A 10187-nucleotide genomic window follows, 5' to 3' on the forward strand; every position below is an offset into this window, starting at 1 on the left:
GATATCCATAATGTGGGGGGTTCAACCACTCCAATATCGAGGGCATCCCATGTGGCACTTCAATGGAGAAGACGACGCCACCCGCTGCGGTCGAAAGGGTCCGGACTCCACCACCGCTCTGGTGGAAATACTGTCCGATTTATACAAGGGGGAAAGAGAGGAGTTCGCCCGCATTAAGCCACGGGATGGATTTTCCATGTACAACCCTCCCAGCTGGGTGAGCTGCCATCCATTGCTCTACTCTATTCATTTCCTGAGCCTTTGTTTTCATAAATATTTACTCCGTCTACTTATAACAGGAATGGAAAAAATAACCAGGGAGTTCCATAGCCCAGCACCACAGCCAGAGGACTGTAACCGGGCCCTTGACCCCGGATTCGAAGAGGATCCGGATATATTCGTGGAGCTCATGGAAGGGGTGTTTCACCAGGCGAGCTGTGACGGCACAGAAGTGGCCATCATTGCTGACTATCCCGGCCTCCTCCCAGTATCACATGTAAGTAAACAAGAGACTTATCTTCTGGAAAAGATTTATTCCTTCCATCTTACCCACCGCGCAATTCTTACGCTCTAAAGGGAAGATGATCAGCGCGCCAAGCCGAACCCGAGGCGACTCGCCAACAAGGGGCGCCCGTACCGGGTAGGCCTTTAAAAATAAAGGCGAACAAAGACATGTCGGAGCCGTCCTCAAGGAGGTATGGTTTTAAGTATGCTTCGTGGTTCGTCATCTTAAAGTATGACACTCTCGTTTGTGTATTAGCAGAAAGAACATCCGCCGAACTATGTCCGGGGGTCCTGCCAACCGTGCCTCCACTAGCCGGATTCCAAGCCCGGTCTCAAGGACGGAGGCCGATGCGGGAGTGACACCGGACTATCCTCATACAGAGGATTCGGACAGAATGTTTGTTACAAATTCCGAAGTGGAGAGCGCCATGAATCATCGGCGCCGGCGGGTCGCACTCCGCGACCCCGGTTTTTGAGATGAGGCTTTTAATGCCTTCAACTCGGGTGATGCGTACAACCGAGCCGCTCAGGATGGGCTTGCTTGAGCCACGAACCAGTATTTGAAAGATATACGGGTAAATATAAAAATCTGATAATTATGTATATCAGTAGCCCCTGAGACTTAAAACTGTTGGTATAACTGATTTAAGGATCATTGTACATGTAGGTTCTCTCGGAGAAGAACAACCTGTTGTCTCAAGAGCTGGAAGAGTGTTGAATCCAGCTAACGGTCGCTATGGCCAAGCTGTCAAGATCCGAAGAGGCATCAACTGGTATGTATTCCTGAATTGAGAAAAAACAATATTGTGTTGATAAACCAGTAATGCTAACAATATCTGATGACCAAAGTCCTCAGATAATCTGGAATAGAATCTAGGAACCCCACAAAAGGGTGAGCAAGAGGCCCTAAGGCAAGCAGCCGTTAGCGAGTGTGTACTTACACAGGTCATACAGAAGAATAACAAGCTCCAAGATGCTAATACCCAGCTGGGTGAAGAATTGAAAGATGTTCGGGCCCAGCTGGCTGACTCCATGAAGGGAAATAAGAGGCTTCAGCACGACATTTTTAGTATGTTCCCGAATGAACATTTACATAGTTTGGTAAAGATAGGAACTAACAGAGTTATGTCTGTAGGTATGCTGACGGGCCGTCCCGAAGAGGAGATGCCCGGATCCTCAGGCAATCTGCTACAAGAGCTTTCATAACTGCACGAGCAAGTTCCGCAGGTCATGCGGGGTGTCGCCAAGGCCTTGTGGCCATCCGCCTCCCTACCAGGAAGTATTGGGGAGCTTGCTCAGCTTTTCAAGGGAGCGCGGTGGCGTTTCCGACTATGGAAGATATCTGCCTGTCGAGAAGGGGCGAGAGAGGCTTGGGCCATGGTGAAAACAAGGTATACCAAGCTTGATCCGAATCATATGGCCCGGGTCGGACCTGTAGGGTCATATGGGAAAGAAATTCCCATTAGTAAGGTATATGACCAGGTAGGATTAGCTGCAAAATATTCCCAACAGGATTGTAGGCTAGACAACCTATTGGATGGCATATAAGAAGAAGCATTAGAGTCTAAATGACTATGTATTTCAATTGACATATTTGTCCCTAGCCGGATTGTAAAACATTTGTTATGGCGGAGCTTTTCGCTTCGGCCTCTGGACCCGACAGTCCAGAGTGTTTCCGAATACCCGCTCGGTAATATAAACCGGGGTACGCGTGGAAACTAGGCGTAGGGGTCATAATTGCTTGAACAGACAAGTACCCAACTAGCTATGTTATATTACATGGTTAGTAAGAAACATCTTCCAGAGAGAATAGTTCCGTTAAGGGTTCCTTTCCCTGGGTACGCATGCATTAAGGTGCATGTCTGGACTGCGATCAAAAAGCGCAGGATATGTAACATCTGGGGGTTTGTATTGTGACAGGTAAAAAACATCTTTAGTCCACCGACCGAATATTCCCTTAAGAATGCCAGCTTTCAGCTTCACCTAGTCTGAGGTACACATTCGGAGTACCCGGCAGTAACAATCGTAGAGGTGCTCCCTTTATGCCCTAGCCAAACTAACGGGAACGTAGGGCATAAGCATAGGAGCCAGGCAACCTAGCTTGGCCAAAACTTAAGTCATATAGATGCATATAATGGCGAAGAAAAGGTGCATATGGCAAAAGGACGCATATGTGGTGGGCTTGATGCCCGGAAGATAATTATATTAAGCTTCTGTACAAGAAGCCCCCAGGTATGATGAGCGCACATACTTGAAAATTAGTGTGTTACAAGTATGTAGTCTAGCCACAATAAAGCTTTAGAGATTTTCAAAAAGGGAAGGTGAGAAGAGGGCTAAGAAGTAAATCAAAAAAAAGCAACAGAGGGAAGGAGACGAACAGGGAGTTCGGCGCTAAGTGTAGAATCTTCGGAGTCTGGCTGCGTTCCATGGGTTCGGCTCGAGGCGATTATCAGATGCATCACGCAGTCGGCACGCTCCTCCGGTGAGAACTTTGTCAATAATCAAGGGACCCTCCCACTTGGGCTTGAGTTTTTCCTTTTTCTTCTCCGGTAGACGTAGAACGAGTTCGCCAATATTATAGGTCTTGGCCCGTACTTGTCTGCTTTGATACCTGCGAGCCTGTTGTTGATAGAATGCGGAATGGGCTTTTGCGACGTCGTGCTCCTCTTCCAGGGCATCTAAACTATCCTGCCGATCGAGCTCGGCCTCTCTCTCTTCGTACATGCGCACTTGAGGTGAGTCATGAATAATATCGCAGGGCAGCATAGCCTCTGCGCCGTACACCATGAAGAAGGGTGTGTATCCGGTAGTGCGATTTGGCATGGCCCACAGCCCCCAGAGTACGGAGTCAAGCTCCTCAACCCAGTGCATGTCTGATTCTTTTAAGGATCGCACTAGTCTCGGTTTAATGCCGCTCATAATAAGACCATTGGCTCGTTCGACTTGACCGTTTTGTTTGAGGGTGATAGACGGAGGCGTAATCGAGCTTAATGCCCATCTTGCCGCACCAAGTTTTCACCTCATTGGCCGTGAAATTGGAGCCATTGTCGGTGATGATGCTATGGGGGACACCGTAACGGTGTACTACCCCCGATATGAAGTCTATCACGGGTCCGAATTTGGCCGTTTTAACTAGTTTGGCTTCTATCCATTTGGTGAATTTGTCCACCATGACCAACAAGTATTTTTTTCTTATGGCTTCCTCCTTTAAGGGGTCCAACCATATCAAGCCCCCAGACAGCAAAAGGCCAAGTTATGAGGATTGTTTGTAGAGTGGTGGGTGGCATATGGCTTTGGCTGGCGAAAAGCTGGCAGCCGACACAATGTTGGAGAAGGTCTTGTGCGTCTACTCGGTCCGTCGGCCAGTAAAAACCTATACGGAAGGCCTTGCTTACAAGGGCTCGAGCTGCAACATGGTGACCGCCGAGGCCGGCATGAATTTCAGCCAAGAGCTGCCGCCCTTCCTCCTCGGAGATACATCTTTGAAGTACCCCGGTAGCGCTTTTCTTATAAAGCTCTCCCTCATGGACTTTGTAGGCTTTAGAGCGCTGCACAATGCAGCGTCCCTCATTTTAATCCTCGGGGAGTTCGTGCCTGTTAAGGTAGGCCAAGAAGGGTTCGGTCCATGGGGCGATAGCAACCATGATGAGATGGGTCGAGGGTGTTATTTCGGTGGCAGAGCCCCCGATTATGTCAGTGTGTTCGGATTCTGGGGTTGTGACCAGTCCGAAGTGATGTTGCTGGTCTCACCTTGCCACACCACGGATGGCTTGAAAAGCCTTTCCAGAAAGATATTAGATGGAACGGGGTCGTGCTTAGCGCTGATGCGGGCGAGGACATCCGCTGCTTGATTGTTTTCTCGAACCACATGATGAAATTCGAGCCCCTCGAACCGAGCTGGCATCTTAAGGACGACATTATGATATGCCGCCATTTTTGGATCTTTGGCATCAAAGTCTCCATTTATTTGAGATATTGCGAGGTTTGAATCCCCACGCACTTCTGGGCGCTGAATGCCCATGGAGACGGCCATCCGAAGACCATGCAACAGAGCCTCGTATTCGGCTGCATTGTTGGAGTCTGTGTATAATATTTGGAGTACGTATTGGACTGTATCTCCAGTGGGGGATGTGAGGACGACGCCAGCTCCTAGACCTGCCAACATTTTAGAGCCGTCGAAGTGCATGATCCAGTTGGAGTATGTGCCGTACTCTTTAGGGAGTTCGGCCTCTATCCATTCGGCGATGAAGTCCGCCAGTACTTGGGATTTAATGGCTCACCATGGTTTATATGTTATGTCGAATGGGAGGAGCTCTATGGCCCACTTGGCAATCTGGCCCGTGGCGTCGCGGTTGTTTATTATGTCATTAAGTGGTACTTCGGAGGCCACCGTGATTGAACACTCTTGAAAGTAGTGTCGTAATTTCCGGGATGCCATGAAGACCACATATGCTATTTTTTGATAATGCGGGTACCAGGATTTGCATGGTGTGATGACAGTGGATACGTAGTATACCGGCTTCTGAACCGGAAATTTGTGTCTGTCCTCCTCTCGTTTGACGAGGAGCACCGCACTCACAACTTGGTGTGTTGCGGCTATGTAACAACATAGGTTCACCGATGTTCGGCGCGGCCAGGATTGGGTTGCTTGCTAAAAGAGCCTTTATTTCCTCTAGTCAGGCCATTGCCTCGTCCGTCCACTCGAAGTGTTTTGTTCATCGAAGTAGGCGATAAAGTGGGAATGCCTTTTCTCCTAATCTGGAGATAAAGCGGCTTAAAGTTGCCACGCATCCAGATAGTGTCTGGATTTGTTTGAGGTCTGTTGGGGTAGCCAATAGTGACAAAGCTCATATTTTTAGCTGGGTTTGCTTCAATTCCTCTATTGGAACAATGAATCCCAGCAGCTTTCCAGCGGGAACGCCGAAAACACATTTTTCCGGATTGGGCTTAATGTCATATGTTCGGAGGTTATCGAACGTGAGGCTTAGATCGTCTATTAAAGACTCGACATATCTGGTCTTGATGACTACGTCGTCGACGTATGCTTCAACTGTTTTGCCGATTTGTTTCTCTATGCATGTTTGAATCATGCGTTGGTAGGTGGCGCCAGCGTTTTTGAGCCCGAAAGGCATAGTGTTGAAGTAGAAAGGCCCGTATGGGGTTGTAAATGCCGTTGCGGCTTGATCGGATTCGGCCATCTTGATTTGATGGTATCCGGTGTATGCGTCGAGGAAACACAGTGAGTCATGTCCCGCGGTAGCATCGATGATCTGATCTATGCGTGGGAGAGGGAAGGGATCCTTAGGGCAGGCCTTGTTGAGGTCTTTGAAATCGACACATAGGCGCCAGGATTTATCCTTCTTTGTACCATCACCAAATTTGCTAGCCAATCCGGGTGTTCTATTTCTCTGATGAATCCGGCCTCGAGTAACTTGGCTAGCTCCTCTCCCATAGCTTGTCGCTTGGGTTTCAAAAAGCGCTGTAGTGTTTGCTTGATCAGCTTGTATCCCTTCAGTATGTTAAGGCTGCGTTTGGCCAGCCTGCGTGGGATCCCCGACATATCAGAAGGGTGCCAAGCAAAAATATCCCAATTCTCGCGTAGGAACGCTCACAGTGCAGCGTCGATTGTGGGGTCCAGTTGTGCCCCGATGGATGCTGTCTTCGAGGAGTCCGTTGGGTGGACCTGGTTGACTATTTCGTCCGCTGGTTTGAAGGAGGTGGACTTGGATCGCTTATCGAGTATCACGTCGTCTCTATCCACTGTGGAGTGTAATACAGTTAATTCATCGGCCGCGAGGGCTTCAGACAGTGCTTCGAGGGCCAAGGCGGCTGTTTTATTTTCGGCGCGGAGTGCAGTGTCCGGATCACTGGAAAGGGTGATGATTCCATTGGGCCCAGGCATCTTGAGCTTCATGTACCCGTAATGGGGTATAGCTTGGAAGCCCGCAAACGCATCCCGCCCTAGCAAGGCGTGATACCCAAAATTGAGAGGGGCCACCTGAAAGGTTATCTCTTCGGACCGATAATTCTCCGGCGTGCCGAATACCACATCGAGTGTGATTTTTCCCGCACATCGTGCCTCCCGGCTGGGAATAATTCCTCTAAAGGTTGTGTTGCTTTGTTCAATGCGGCTCCTGTCTATTTCCATTTTGTTGAGAGTTTCCTCGTAAACGAGGTTTAGTCCGCTACTGCTGTCCATGAGAACTTTGGTAAGCCGGAAGTTGTCCATGATTGGACTGAGGACCAAAGCGGCTGGTGCCCGGACTGTCTTGAATTGCGGTTTGTCACTGGCACTGAAAGTTATGGCCATGTCGTTCCAGGGGTTTATTGTTGCGACTTGGTAGACTTCGGCGAGGCCGCAGAGTGCTCTCTTGCGCCTGTTACCTAAGGCGAAAGTCTCGAAGACTGTCAACACTGTAGTGTTGTGCTCTGTGGGATGTTGCTCCGCGGTGTTTTTTATGAGGAGATCCTCACCGCTCCTGGCCACCTGCCAAAGTATCCAACATGCTCTAAGGCTGTGTGTTGGTACGGTATCCGGTGTGGTGTGTATTTTGCATGGCCTATCGAGCCACCCTTCCAAAATGGTTGTGCGCCCTATAGTGGGCTTCAATTTCTTCGAGATTGGGTCGGGCGACCTGATAATCCCCAAGTGCAAGGAATCATCGTAGCAATTCCCAAAGGTGGAAGTGATAAGTATGGAGTGTCGAACCCACAAGGAGCCAAATGTAAGATCAATATTCTCTCAAGCCCTATCTGCCACTAATACGACTCTACATGCACCGAACGTTTGCTTCCAACGAGAAACAAGAAATAAAACTGCGTTGTGAGTATAAAGAGGATAACTTTGTATGATATCGGAGAGCTAAAATATAAAAGTAGGTGCTGTTATCATAAAGTTAGAATATATTACTAAATAATATAAATAGCGAGTGTGGAATAATGGTGGATCGATGTGCGGAATTGTCCTAGGCAATTGTTAACAAGACCAGTGATCACTATTGCAATTTCATAAGAGGGAGAGGCATAAGCTAACATACTTTCTCTACTTGGATCATATGCACTTATGATTGGAACTCTAGCAAGCGTCCGCAAATACTAAAGATCATTAAGGTAAAACCCAACCATAGCATTAAAGCATCAAGTCTTCTTTATTCCCATACGCAACAACCCCCTTACTCGGGTTTGTGTTTCAGTCACTCACCAACCCACTATAAGCGAATCATGAACGTATTGCAACACCCTACAACGGGAATCCCTCATGCTTGCGCGACACGGAGGGCACCATAGGACAGCATCAAAGTAAAACATACAACTCATACCAATCTAGATCATCAATCAACCCAAAGACAAAAGATATCTACTCAAAACATCATAGGATGGCAACACATCATTGGATCATAATATGTGGCATAAAGCACCATGTTCAAGTAGGGATTACAGCGGGGTGCGGGAGAGTGGACCGCGTAAAAGAGGTGAGGATGGTGATGATGATGGTGATGTTGATGAAGACGATCACCGCGGCGATGATTCCCCTCCCGATGGCACTCCGGTGCCACCAAGAGAGAGGACGAGAGGTTCTCCCCATGTGCTTTCCTCCTCCATGGCTTTCCCTGTGACGCCCGGATAATTAAGCTACAGTAATCCTCTGCTAATGGTGCTTTGTCAGCACATTACTGTTGCAAATCCTCGCTTGATCCAGATTTTAATTCAAATTCAAGTCCAATGTCAAATTTGTCAAACATGTAAATAAAAATGTTCAATGTGTGGCAAATAATTCATAACCAATTATGGTGGTGAACCAACTTTTTACAATGTGGTTTAACGCCATATAATAATTAAAACAGTGGCCAAATCAATAACCTATATGCCTTTAAATTTATAAAATTTTGAAAACTATTTTATTTATGTGCCAAACCATTTTATGGCAGTGCCTAAATTTGCATTGCAAATTATGGGCCAAGTCTCTTATTTTTACAAAACCCCTTTTGTTGTTTAGTTTAAATACTAAACAGAACTAAAAGAAAGCAGATTTTTTTAAAAAAAAAACCCTGGCCAATTAGGCCACAACCCAGCCGGTCGGCCCACCGGCCCAACTGCGCCCCTGGCCTATATGGCCTGCCGATGCTCGAACCCTAGCCTCTCCCCTCCCCGATCCCCTTTCACTCCCCAACGCCCCCTGGATTTGGACGGCGCCCATCCCGTCGCCTTGCACGATCCCCCACTCCTCCCGCACGAACCCCCTCCTCCCGATCGAGACACCCACTCCCTCTCGTTCTCTAGTGTCACCGAGCACCTCGCGCCCGATCCCTTGCCGTGCTGGAGCCCCACCTCGCCGGCGCGCCCGCGCCCGTGGAACCATCGCCTACCGCCGTCCTCGCGCCACCACCTCGCGAAGATCCTGCCATGGCCGCCGCCGCCTGGTTCTCTGCGTCCATGTCGCGCCAAGCTACCTCCTCGCCGAAGAGGGACGGATCCCGGAGGCCCCATCACTGATCCGGCCTCCCTCGCCTTCCTCCCCCTCATCAACCGAAGCCCCCTCCTCCGACGCCATCGGACGTCACCGCGAACCGCGCCGACGAGCCGCTCGACCCCGACCTCCTTCGGCTCCACCGAGCACCCTACTGCTTCTGCTGTGAGCCTCCGGCCCTACACAACCTTTTTCCCCCTCCTCCCCGTGCTCTCTAGCGCTGGTTGCCGCTAGCTCCGCCGTAGTTGCTGCCTTTGCTCCTCGTGCTGCTGTTGCCTGCTATTGCGCCGCTGTCGCCAGCGCCCGTGCGCCATGCGGGCCCGCAGCCTGCTGTTGATGCTGCTTGATGCCGCTGCTGCCCGTCTCCACTCGCCGGCAACTTCGGCGCGCCCTGCCGCTGCCCCGGTTGCCTCTTCCTCCAGCGCCTTGTCGAGCGACTAGCGCCGGTCGCCCGGGCTCGCCCCATCTGGCGCCCGCAACCACGCCCGGTTTTGCCTATTTGCCCATGACAGCCGGGGCCCACCCCTAGAACGTTTAAAAAATGAATTTAATAAAATCAATAATTAATATTTAATTAATTAATTAGTTAAGTTAATTAATTCTATTTAACTAAACTAATTAAAATAAGGTAACTTAATCATTTAGTTGAACTAATTAAACATGTTTAGTTAGTCTTAGTCAATGACAGTAGGACCCACCCGTCATTTGACTAAGTCAACTGATTGTTTGACTGCTGACATCATCCTGACATCATGTTGACGTCATAACTGCTTTTCCTAATTAACTTAATTCTGTTCATCCTAAAAATGAAATTAAACTTTAAAAATTAATATAAAATAAACCTTAACTCGGTTGAAAAAACTTTGTACATGAAAGTTGCTCAGAACGACGAGACGAATCCGGATACACGGCCCGTTCGTCCGCCACACGTTCCTAGCATAGCGAACATGCAACCTTTCCCCTCCGGTTCATATGTTCTGACAGAAGTCCGGAACCGGGAAAACTTTCCCGGATGTGTCCCCCTTCGCCAGTATCGCCTAGCACTGCGTTAGAACACGTCTAGCTCTGTCTGTTGTCCTGTTATGCACTTGCCTGCTATGTACTTACTGTTTCTTCCCCCTCTTCTCTCCGGTAGACCCCGAGACCGATGCTGATGTCCCTGTGATCGACTACGTCGACGATGACCCTCCTTCTTGTCTGAGCAACCAGGCAAGCC

Source organism: Triticum aestivum, chromosome 1B, assembly GCF_018294505.1.
Source record: "Triticum aestivum cultivar Chinese Spring chromosome 1B, IWGSC CS RefSeq v2.1, whole genome shotgun sequence".
Lineage (NCBI taxonomy): Eukaryota > Viridiplantae > Streptophyta > Magnoliopsida > Poales > Poaceae > Triticum > Triticum aestivum.